Below are 12,245 nucleotides of genomic sequence, written 5' to 3' on the forward strand. Positions count from 1 at the left end.
CCTTCCGGGGGGGGGGGGGCGGGGAAGGCAGGCATGGGTGTTGTGGGCCAGGCCCTGCCTGGGACGCTACTGGGAGAGCAGGGCTGGGGAAATGTGGACCTGGCGCCCTTGTCACCTCATCCCAGTCCTGGGCCCCTCAGACTAGGCTCCCCACCACCACCTGCTGCTCTCTCTGCCACCCCTGCACCTATCTCTGCCTCCTCTACCAGCCATCTGCTTCCCCTGCCTTCTGGACACCCTCACTTCCTCTCTCAGCTTTCTCTTCCAGCCCCTCTAGCAGGATGGGGCCTGGGGGAGGGGACAGGCCCTTCTCTCTGGGCCAGAGCAGCGCACATGGCCTGTGGGCTGTAAATGCACAGATGCCGGCTCAGCAAAGCGAGGCTGGTCTCCGTGCTCTCTGTGAGGTGGAGTGAGCTGCTTCCATAGCATTCCCTGAAGATCAAGGGCGCCCCATGCTGCCCGCCTCTGTTGACTCTGGAAGGGAATCAGCCCTAATGGTGTCCCCCTCTCCTCTTGTCGGCTGATAGGAGCTCTGCTCCAAAGAGAAGCATTTTACAAGGAATATTAAGCATGTGCTTTGAGACGGGCCAGGAGGCTTGCAAGCCTTGTGATTCATGCCGTTCCTGGCCGCAGGGACTGGCTGTGTCTGGGCCCAGCTTGTATGTGTGCACCTGAGACACATGAGCAAGTGAGGCAGAGGGGCTCCTGGGGGCTGTTTTTCTGGAGTTGGGGAGAATCAAAGCCCTTCCTCTATTTGGGGGGCTGGGGCATGGAGAGTCTGGTCCTGCTTGGTAAAGGGCTTGTCCAGATGCGTTCTGTGGGGGACCCCTTTCTTCCCTCCAACAACCCCGAGGAGCAGTCACTCAGATGCTGTGAGATACTTGTTCCCCTCCCGAAGGGCCCAGCAATCCCCGCTCCACAGGAGGGCTGCCTGGACTCTACCATTTCTGGAGAACCCCCTGCTTCTTTCCCTCCCAGCCTCCTTGGCCACCTTCCACCCCTCCGCAGAGCTCTCACCCCCTCTTCACACACTGGGGTGGCTGTTATAGCCTTTGGCAACAAGGGCCTTGGCAACCGGCTTCCCACTTGAGGGAAGCCACATTGTTGCCATGGCAACAGAGGCTGAGGCAGAGCTTCGTGGCTGCCAGGCAGTGCAAGTTTGGAAACGGATGGTGGGGGCAGGTGGGAGGTGGAGGGGACGGGTGAGGTTCAGGACCCCCACAGCTGGCATTCTGGAGTGTTGCCCTGTCATCCTAAGGAAGGCGAGAGTCCACCATCTCCGACGTGCAGGGCAGGATTTTTGCTAGTGATGGAGGGAGTATTCTGGGGCGTGAACTGAGGCCAACCAGAGGAAACAAGGCTAAAACTCTTGCTTCCCATCTCTGCCTTCAGGTCTCTGACCAAACAGAGCTCAGAGGCCCCCTGGAGGACTCAGCTGTTACCCCACTGTGAGCAGGTGCAGGAAGATTCACTGTAGGACCCAACCCAGAGCCAAGATGCTGGCTGAGAGTTGAGAACGTGTGGCCAAACTGAGCTGCTTGCTGACAAGCGAAGTGCCTCTGCCATTTTTATCCCCCTTCTCTGCCTCCCCCCGCCCCCCTGCCTTCCTCCTTGCTTCCTGCCTCGGGTCCTTCCCTCATCACGTGACCGCCTCGCTGGCATGCTTGCCCATCGATTCTTAGATTCCTTGGTGAAAGGTGCTAGTGGGTGCTTTTCCCAGTGAAACAGATCACAGGCGCAACGGGAGACCCCCCCCCCCCCTTGCCTGGAGCTCTGAGGTTTTGAGCCAGTGACTTTCCTCACTTTGTGGCTGCCCATTTTGTTTGGTGGCTCACGAGTGATTAACTGGGTTTTTTTTTTGAGGACTTTGAAATCCAGAGATGCTACAGTGAGAACTGACTAAAGTGCTTGGGAACCCCGGAATTGATTTTTTTGCACCATTGGCTAGAAGTCATGCGAGGTAGGGGTGGGGAGCATTTATCCAACTTGGGGATACGGGTGAAGATTCCAGTCCGATGAACCTCCTTCCGGCCCACCTTCCTTCCTGGAGTTAGTTGCATTTCTGCCCTTTCCTCTGGGTCACTGGCCCCATCTAGTGGACTCTGCAAGTATTGCTGTTTACATTGGGGTGCCACAGAGAGTTGACACACCCCTTCCTGAGTACTTGGGCGCTATTTTGGTTTAAAAACAAAACAAAACAAAACAGAAAACCAAGGTTTTTGCTACTTGGCTCTGTTCATTTGGCTAGGCAGGTCTCCTCCCTGCCAGGCTTCCTGTTGGGGCCTTGGGAACCAAGGGGACTTTTGGACCAAATCAGACGATTGTTCTAAGTATTCAGATGTCTGGCCTCTGGCAGCTAGGCATTTCACAGCCCTGTACGCAGCCAACTTGTGCTGGGAAGCCTAAGGTTTGGTCCTTCAGAGAACAGAACCAATGGGATGCCTATCTATATCTGTAGGGAGATTTATTTTTTTTTAATGTTTATTTATTTTTGAGAGAGAGACAGAGCATGAGTGGGGGAGGAGCAGAGAGACAGGGAGACACAGAATCTGAAGCTGGCTCCAGGCTCCAAGCTGTCAGCACAGAGCCCGACAGAGACAATGCGAGAGACAGAGTGCAAGCAGGGGAGGGGCAGACAGAGGGAGACACAGAATCCGAAGCGGGCTCCAGGCTCTGAGCTGTCAGCCCAGAGCCCGACGCGGGGCTCGCACCCACGAACCGTGAGATCATGACCTGAGCCGAAGTCGGACACTTAACCGACTGAGCCACCCAGCTGCCCTTGATCATGGAATTGGCACACTTCATTATGGAGGCCAAGAAGTACCAAGATCTGCAGTCAGCAAGCTGGACACCCAGGAATGATGTAATAGTTCCAGGTTGAGTCTGAAGGCCTAAGAACCAGCAGAGCCAAATAGTGTGAGTTCTAGTCTGAAAGCCAGCAGGCTTGAAATCCAAGAAGGGCCAGTGTTTCAGTCTGAGGCTAAAGCCTGGAAGAGACTCGTGTCTCAGCTTGACTGGCAGGAAGAGTTCCCTTTTGTTAGGCCTTTTTGTTCTACTTGGGTCTTCAGTTGATTAGATGAGGCCCACCACCCCCATCAGAGAGAGAAGCAGCTATACTCAGTTGCCTGATGCAAATGTTAATCTCACTCAGAAATGCCCTCATGGCACACTCAGAATAACTTTGACCGAATGTCTGGGCCCAGTCAGGTTGTGACACATAAATGTAACAATCTTGACAGTCTCACTCGTGCAGCAGCCCAGAGAACGGAAAGAACACGAGCTTTGGATAGGTGAACACCTGCTACTCTCTAGCTGTAAGGCCCTGGATGAGTGCCATGACCCCTCCGAGCCTCACTTTCCTCATCTCAAAATAGGACCAGCTGCCTGGATTGTTGGGGAGAGACTGGGATAGCTCAGGTGAAGCCCGCAGCTCTGGGTCTGGCTCACCGTGGGTGCTCAGCCCTTGGCGACTGGGACCCACAAGACTTTTCTCGCCTGTTTTTGGAGCCAAGACCATTGTAAGGACCTGGTCTAATGAACATTAGCTAGACAAGGACTGAATCTGCTTCTGCAACCTCCTTTCCTGCCAGGTATGGTGGCCCAGATAGAGCCAGGTCTCTGTGGTGTCCCAGTCTCCTCGCTCCCCAACCTGCCCCCTACAGCCTGGCTCTGCTGCTCTTGTCTTCAGTGTGCCCCAGCTGTGCAGCCCACTAGGCCTCGGGGGAAACCTCAAGCCCTGCCCTGCAGACCCTCCCCTTCCCTCAAGCCCAGGCTGAGCAGAGCCCCTTAGTAGGGCCAGGGCCTCACGTCACTGGTGGCTCGATTCGACCGACAGTGCCTGATTTCACCTTGGGAAGGCAGGGCAGGGACTCTTGATCTCAGCTGACAAGTTGGGGTACATGTTCCTCTGCCAGGACCATGGTCATACAGAAAAGCTTGCTCCCTGTAAGCCAGAGACTCCTCCTTCTGCCCCCTTGGGAGACACGGTAAAAAGTGGAAACAAGGCAGAGAAAAGATCTGGGTGTTGTCTCCGGGCTTCCGCCGCCTAGCTGTGTGACCTGAGGGGTGCCACGCCCCCTGTCTGGCTCCAATCTACTCATCTGTAAAGGGAAGATACTGAGAATTTCCTCCCTCCTGACCGCCCACACCCGTCATGAGGTTTCCGTGAGACAGTGTCAGGGTGCTTTGCAAATTGTAGAGTCTGTACCCACGTTGGTGGGACTGCTCAATGTCAGACTTGTTCTGTAGTTCCGGGGGTATCCAGAGGCAGGTCAGAGGCATCTAATAAAAGGCCGGATGGAGGGGCTCAGACTTTAGCCAGCGGGAGAGACCAGAGTAAGGGCGGGGGGGGGGGGGGGCGGGCGTTGAAACGGTCACCGTTGTCCTTCCATCTCCCCCACCCGCTTCTCCTCGTCACAGCTGCCTGGACTTGCGCTGAGCCTTTTACACAGGTTATCTCATTCAGGGCCTGTGAAGTTGGTGCGGTAATCGTCATCTTACAGTTGAGGAAACAGGCTGGCAGAGGTGATGTAATTCATCCAAGACTAGCCAGCGGGGCCAGAGATTTGTTGAAACTCAGGTCTCTCGGACACCACCTCCCTTGTGAAGTTTTACAGCCCGTCGCTGAGCCCTTTGCCCTTTGGGAAGAGTGCACCGTTCCTTGTGGGGCCGGTCGGCCCCGTGAGATCGGGAGCCCCAGTCCCCGATCATTTCCACGGCCCCCCTCCGCAGCTCCTGGCACCTGCTGTTTGTGGAACTGAACTGAGTAGTACCAAGTGGCCAAGGAGGAAGGACTCAGATGCAGTCTCAGGGCATGAAGTTCGGGAGATCTCTGCTCCCTCTTTCCTTCTTCAGTCCCTTCCGAAGGTTGGGTTTGGGGAGTTGAGGTTGCTTCCAGGTGAATGGAGGAGCCAGGTGGAGAGCCAGAGCATGTGAGATTGTGTCCCAGTCTGGTCCCTCTGGACATTGTTAGAGGCCTGGGTTGGGTGGGCTAGCGGCTGCCGTGGTCTTTACTCCTCTCAGGAGTTTCCATCTGCCAGTGGAATCAGAGACAGACTCTCCTCAAGTTTCCAGCGTCCTGCCTCAGCAGCCTTGCCCCCTACTTGTCCGTTTCTGGATCTTTGGGCCCCACCGCTACCAGGTGGCGAGCTCGGAGCCCATGGGCTTCATTGCCTCCTAACTCCTCCCATTACTGGGTGAGCTCCCACCCCATTTGTAGATGAAGAAACTAAGGTTCAGGGGGGTTCCCTGGCTTGTCTGGGTTGAGAAGGAGGTGAGTAGGAAGTAGGGAGACATAGCGCCCTGGTTGCAACCTCAGCCCCCTCCACAGCAGGTCCTCTCTGGCCCGTGCCCTCTTCACACCTGGCTCGGATCTGGCCTTCTGTGGTTGACCACACCTGGCTGACCCGGAGCATCCCTGTAGCTCTCACAGCCTGTCTGCATCTGCCCCTCCCTGCCAGCATGCTGGGATCAGAGTTCCGTGATGGATTTCACATCCACCCCTAACGCTTCTTCCAAAGGGACATTCAGTGAAGGGATGCTGATCTCCTGCAGGTCCCGGGCACTGTGGCTGTGAGGGTGAGCTCAGCCAGGACCATCCTCTGCACTTGAGGCCCTGGAGTCTCCAGGGGTGGGGCAGGGAGGCGGACTGACCTACATGTAATCACACCAACTGGGGTGAAATTGCGTGCGAACTAAGCGCCCTAGAAGCCCCGCCCCTGAGAATGTGCTCTCACAAAAGTGAGCCACCCTGGGGCCAGAGGCAAGGGGTTTGTGCAGAAGGGCAGAGCACCTCCTCCAGGCCAGCAGGCTGGCTCTTGCCCCAGGGACTGTTTTCCATCACTGTCACCCAGTTTCTCCACTAGTGGGTGCCAGCGCTTTCTTTCACACGGATGATGCACTGGTGAGCCTGCCACCCTCAGGGTTACCAACTGGGTGCTTCTGTCTGGAGGGTTTCCAGACCCCTCACCATCCTGCCCATGTGGCAAAAGGAAAAGAGGTCATAGAAACACTTCCAGAGGGGCTCCTGGGTGGCTTGGTCAGTTAAGCATCCAACTCTTGGTATTGGCTCAGGTCATGATCCCAGGGTCGTAGGATCGAGCCCCAGGTTGGACTTCGTGCTGAGCGTAGAGCCTGCTTGGGATTCTCTCTGTCTCTGTCTCTGTCTCTCTGTCTCCCTCTGCCCCTCCCTCCCCCCATGCTCTCTCTCCCTCTCTAAATTAAAAAAAAAAAAAGAAGAAGAAAAGAAAAAAACACACTTCCATAGCACTTACGAAATGCAGGCACTGTGTTACAGCACTTTCTAAGCATTAACTTATTTAGCCCTCGCCACGACCTCGTGAGCAAGGCACCATTATTGCCCTATTTCACAGATGTGGAAACTCAGGTGCAAAGAGGTTACACAACTCACCTAAGGTCCCACACCTGGTGAGTGGGAGGGTACTCGTCACAGCTGCTCTCTGCTTTCTCTCCAGAACATTGCCCTCTGCGCCTTTCTTTTACCTCTTTCTGGCTGTGTGGCTTTGGGCAACTTGCAGAGTCTTGGTACCCTCAGCTGAAAATGAGAATAAATACCTCCTGTCCGGAAGGGCTACCGCAAGGACCAAGTGACATAGTAACTGCGAGAACACCTTGTTCTGCCTGGACTGCACAGAGGACCCGTTCCAGAGGTGATAGTTGAATTTGAATCTCTCTTGGGATGTGAACCCAGTTCTCCATGAGTCCCTGGCTCTGGCTGCCCTCAGACCCTCCTGTCCCTGCTCTAGTCCTGGCAGAGGGGGCTCAGCCCCCAGTGGCATTCTTGCGTGGTGCGGGCACCGCTGTGGAGGATTCAGGGGGAGGAGAGGCACACAGAGGAGAGCCCAGGTGTTGGGAAGGAGGTTAGACTTGTCTTGGGCCATTTCTCACTTGGCTACAGTCTGCCTTCCCTTCTCCCTGGCCCCCACTGCAAGGGTGTTCCCCTTAAGCCCACCTTCCGGGACACCCCCCCCGCCCCCCGCCAGGGGGTTGTGAGCTAAGGAAGGAGGGAAGTGCTGGGAACTTGAGATAAAGCCATGCCTGGCCCACTCGGCGCCAGTGGGTGCTTACCCCTCCTCCCCTTCAACCTGTTTCCTTTGGTAGGACTGTTCCCTTTGGCCCTATGAGCCTCTTATCATATGATCAGTTTCCATAGGAACCATCCATCCAACCTCAACACCTTGATTTATCTTTTCGGGAGACCCTTTGCCTTGCCCTGTAAGCTTCGATTTCCACTCACCAAGTATTTTCTGAGTACCCACATTTTACAAGATATTGTGGGGAATTAGCATGAGCAGGGGTTGCCCCTAACCCCTCTCATACACACACACACACACACACACACACACACACACACACACTCTATTTCAAGGCCATCTGTGCAACAGCCTTGAAAGATGTACAGCGTCCCAAGGGAGGAGTCATGTGACCTCAGGTGGGGCAATCAGGGTGGGGAGCATGTAGGAGGCAGCCTCATAGGTAGTGTTCTGCCTGGGCATTGGTCAGGAGGGACGTTCTAGATAAAGAGGGCTGTGTAAGTTCTGGAATGTGGGGAAATCTCTGGAGATTTGAGAAAAGGAGAATGGTCTGGTGTGGCTGGGCATTGGGTTCATTGGAAGAGGTGGGGAGTGAGGCTGAGAGTGAGCTAGGGCTCCCCACTTCTGTGCTCCCCACACCCCACCACCACTGCCAAAAAAAAAAAGGATAGCTGGTGCCTAATAAGGGCTGACACTTGCCAGGCATTGCCCTACATGGACTAGTCCTCACTGCAACCCTAGAATTGGTGCTATGATTATCCCCATTTTACAGATGAGGAAACTGAGGCCCAGGGTGTTTGAATGACTTGCCCAGGGTCACACAAACGTCAAGAAGCAGAGGGAGGATTCATATCCAGAATCTAGGGAAGTTCTTTTTGTTTTTGTTTTTGTTTTACTGTATAAATAGTGTCAGTATGGGCTTAGACCCAACATTTGCTTTATATAAAAACCCTATATATGATTATTGGAGTGACTTCTATAACAGAGAAGGGAAGGCAGAATGGGGAGCACAATTATCAGGAAGATGATGAATCTGCTTCCATCTATTGGCTGTAGCTGACTCTGTCTGTTCCTGGCACTGGCCCCCTGGGGTCAGTTCTTATTGGCCCCACTGAGCTCCAGCAAATCTGGTGGGGCTTGAGCCTGGGATAGTCAGAGAGGAGGAGGAAGGGGCTTCAAGCCCAGGACAGGCCTGGAGGTGGGAATGTGCCTGGCCTTTCAGAGGGTGTTGTCAACACTTGGATTGGTTGAATCACCAGCCAGGGGCCCCACTGCCCTTGTTTGGGCTGATTTGGTGGCTTCCTGCTGGGCACCGAGTGAGCAATGTTTTAGAAAGAATAATCTGATGTCAGTGGGAGGGATGACCATTGAACAATGGTCCTGTCATTCCCTGCTTAAAACTCTTCGATGCCCTTCCCTCTCTCTTTTTGGCAAAATCCAACCCTTAGCAATGCTGCCAAGACCCTGCCTGATCTGACCACTTGACTGCTGCCTACTTCTGCAGCCTCTTGACCAACCCCCCAACCAGAATGTGAGCTCCAAGATGGAGGTTTGCCCATTTCATAACCAAATGCTTGCTTGTTGAAAACGCTAGTGCCTAGAACTGTGCCTGGCACATAATAGATGCTCAGTAAACATCAGTTGGCTTATTGAATGAACACTCGCCACCCAACTGAATTCATTTCATTGTGCCTCCTCCAGTCCTGTCTGCCCTCCCCCGCCGCCCCCACTGGCATGGCTAGCCCCTGTTCATTTTCAAGTGTGAGTTTCAAGGTGACCTCCCGCAGAGAACCTTCTAGGACTCCCCCTTGGCAGCATCAGCTGTCTTGTGCTCTCTGTGAGGTGGAGAGAGCTGCCACTCACTCTACTTTCCCAGCCGGAGCAGTTACCACACTTCTTTTTTTAACTTCTTTATTTTCCCTGATTACCTCACTGAAAACCCAGACTTTACAGAAATATGTAATGTAGAAAGTGAAAGCCTCCCCAAGTGCCATCCTCCAGACAAAACTTCTGTTAAAAGTCGGTTGTGTACTTCTCCTTATTTTACCATGTGACATGACTGCATGCACAGTCCACTTGACACACTTGGCCGTCCCCTTCTGCCGGACATTTGGGTGTTTCTGGCCTTGGGCTGCAGTGAATGTCATTGTACACGGATCTTCGGATCTTCGTGCCCTCTTAGAAATGTTTTTGCAGAAAAAGCCCTTAAAGTGGAGTTGCTGCGTCAGAGGGTGTGAACGTTTAACATCACAATAGACATTTCCGTGTTCTCCTTCCTGGGAGAGTTGTACCTCAGCCCCATAGTTCTGAGATTGTGCCCCGCTCCTGGCACTGCTGTGGCTCACAGCGGTCAATCTGTCCCCAAGCCCGTCAGCTCCATGGCGGTAGACGTAGTGTCCCGTTCGTGGGTGTGATACGAATGCCCAGTGCACAGCAGGCAGTTGATAGATACTTATTGATTCAGTGGCTATGAGAATGAGGGATGGAGAATGAGTGTAAGGGAAGGCCATGGGGTTTGGGGAGAGGAGACTATCGGTGGCTTTGAGAGCGTGGGCTTGACAAATGTCAGAAATCTCAATCAGTGCTCCTTGCCCTCCACAGCGTGGTTCCAGCCACATCTCCAAGTTCACCTCCTGCCCCTTTTCTGTTCTCTTCTCCATCTGTGTTTGCTTACAGAAAGTTCTCCTTTTTGGCCTTCCTCCCTTTGCCTGCAAACTCTTCCCCTTTTCTTTTTTCTTTTTTTAATTTTTTTTAACGTTTATGTATTTCTGAGAGACAGAGAGAGAAACAGCATGCATGGGGGAGGGGTAGAGAGAGAGGGAGACACAGAATCCTAAGCAGGGAATCCTAAGCTGTCAGCACAGAGCCTGACGCAGGGTTCGAACCCACAAGCTGTGAGATCAAGACCTGAGCCGAAGTTGGTCGCTCAAACTGAGCCACCCAGGCGCCACCTCTTTCCCAACTCTTTCCAGATGCTGCTTAGAAGCCACTCTCCTGTGAAGCTTTTCCTCTGAGGCAGGAATCTGCCTTTGTCCTATGTCCCCGCTGTGTTGATCACTGAGACACTGTCTCTTTTGTTCCTATGTCGTTCACTTCCTATAGGTTGAGAGCACTCTAAAGGCTGTGTCTCCCAGATTTGTGTTTGTAATGCCAAGCTTTCTCTGGGTATGAAGGGACAAACAAGGGAGCAGATAGATGGACAGGCAAGATCAGGACTCAAAATGGAATATTATTCTGGCTGTGCAGGGGTGAGATGCTGCAAACTTTGGTCAGGTGGTGGCTTTAAGAAAAGGGAAAAAAAAAAGGAAGAACGAAGGGGACTCAGTAAAAGGGATGTGGGGCCTGAGGGAAGGAAGAGTCGCAAGATGGTGGCCCTGCCGACAGAAGTGGAGAAGCCAGAAGGGGAAGCTGGCATGGGGGTGGGGGTCGTTGGGGGTGGGGGTCGTTTGGTCTGGGTATGTGGAGTTAACGGGCAGTTGGTGGGACTTCCAAGTGAGGAGACCCAGCTGCCAGCATAAATGTCATGCTTGGAGCTGAGCAAGGTGCTGGGTTACAAATGGTGATGGGCTGCCTTTGGCCTGGAAGTAAGAAGGGAAGGCTTCTTCAATGGTGGAGAGCAGTGGGCTGGGGCCGGGGTCCTGAATGGGTGACTCCATGCTGACAGGAGGCAGAAGTAAGGAGGGCCAGCCTAAAGCAGAGCGGTCAGAGCAGCACCAGCATGGCTTACAGGAGCTGAGGGATTTGAGAAAGGCCAGACTGCGGAGGCCAAGGAGTGGGAGAGGGAGGTCTCCGACTTTGGGATACGGCAGTTTAGGGACCTTTGGAGCAGGCTGCTTCTCTGGAGAGGAGGAGCGGGAGCCAGGCTGAAGCAGCGGAGTGTGGAGGATGCTGGGAGGAAGCTCAGGTCCAGGGCTGGCTCAGGGCATTCGTAGGGGAAAGGGAGGGGGCATTGCTGGGACTTGTGAGTCACTTCCCCCCCAGGGGGAGGACTGAGGGCCTCTGAGTGGTGTCTGTATGCCCGATGGAGATGGAAGGGCATTCTAGTTACTCACGGGAATTTCCAGCCAGCTGGGGTGGGGTGGAGCAGAGATGCCTTGGATGTTTAGGGAGCAGCTTCTGAGAGGTCTCAAGGTTTGGGGAAGAAGTGGGTGTTGATCTGGCTCTGCTGGTTAGGGGCATGGGGAATGAAGTCAGGAATACTCCAGGAGACTTCCGAAGGCGCTTCCCCGATTGGGTGGGGGAAGGGACACCAGAGGAGCCCTTGGGCTTTTAGACCCTTCTCCCATTCCACCTGTATGTCTGACCAGTGGGTCAGTCCTGCCATGCACTTGAAGCTTGCGGGGTGCGAGGCAGAAACTGTGGCATAGAGCCCCGGGCTGGCACACTTGTGCTCTGGGGAATGCCAGGCCTAGTTGTTCCCAAGCACTGGGAACAGCCTCGCCCGCCCAAACCAAATGAGGAATTGTGGCTGAAAGGGCCCTTCAGATGTGCTCCGGCTATTTATAACCCAGCCAGGGCAGGGACAGGGAAAAACCAGGGACTGAGGGAGGGGGCGGGCTGTAAGGTGGGGGTGTGCCTCTGTGAAGCCCTGTCAGTCCTGAGGCCCCAAAGAGCCTACCCCAAATCCCTCAGTCTCTATTTCAGCTTTGGTGACAGGGAGGAGCCTGTCAGTGGTGAGGACAGCTTCTCTGCTCTAGCAAATGGCACAAGCCCCATCTTGAGCTCAGAGCTTCCACAGACTTCTTTGGGGATTTGGGATTAGAAACTGTTTCCATTCTTCTTTTCCCTCCTCTCCCCTCAACTCTCCATCCAGCTTGGAGGCTCAGCCAGGGGCCCTGTTCTCAGCTGAGGTGCCCAGTGGAAAGGAGAGGTAATGACAAGATGATGCACAGTTGACATTCCTTTGGAACTCATTTCCCAAGAGTTTGACCCTTCCCCGCCAAGGCCATTACCACCTGACAGGGGATATGATGCGTGCATAAGGAGGCTGGTGGTAGATACGTGCACTGATGGACAGCTCCAACACTGCATCATTGAGAGCGTGTGTATGAGGAGAAAGCCAAGGGACTCCCTGGCTGGAGACACTGTTGGGGGGCTGGTGGGAGGTTGAGGGGGTTGGCTTGAGTGGGTATGAAGCTTCAGGGCTCACCACCCAGAGTCCTGAATTTTCACTTGATCTACCTGGGTGGTGGC

At 54.2% G+C, this 12,245-nt stretch overlaps 1 protein-coding gene across 6 annotated transcripts in view; it reads left to right on the forward strand.

Annotated features, from left to right (window-relative positions):
* ABR (ABR activator of RhoGEF and GTPase) overlaps window positions 1-12,245 on the forward strand; it is a 185,136-nt gene that overhangs the window by 90,838 nt on the left and 82,053 nt on the right. The gene's annotated exons all lie outside the window — the stretch shown is intronic.

This window comes from Herpailurus yagouaroundi, unplaced genomic scaffold, assembly GCF_014898765.1.
Source record: "Herpailurus yagouaroundi ecotype Mexico unplaced genomic scaffold, PumYag 215, whole genome shotgun sequence".
In the NCBI taxonomy this organism is placed as follows: Eukaryota; Metazoa; Chordata; class Mammalia; order Carnivora; family Felidae; genus Herpailurus; species Herpailurus yagouaroundi.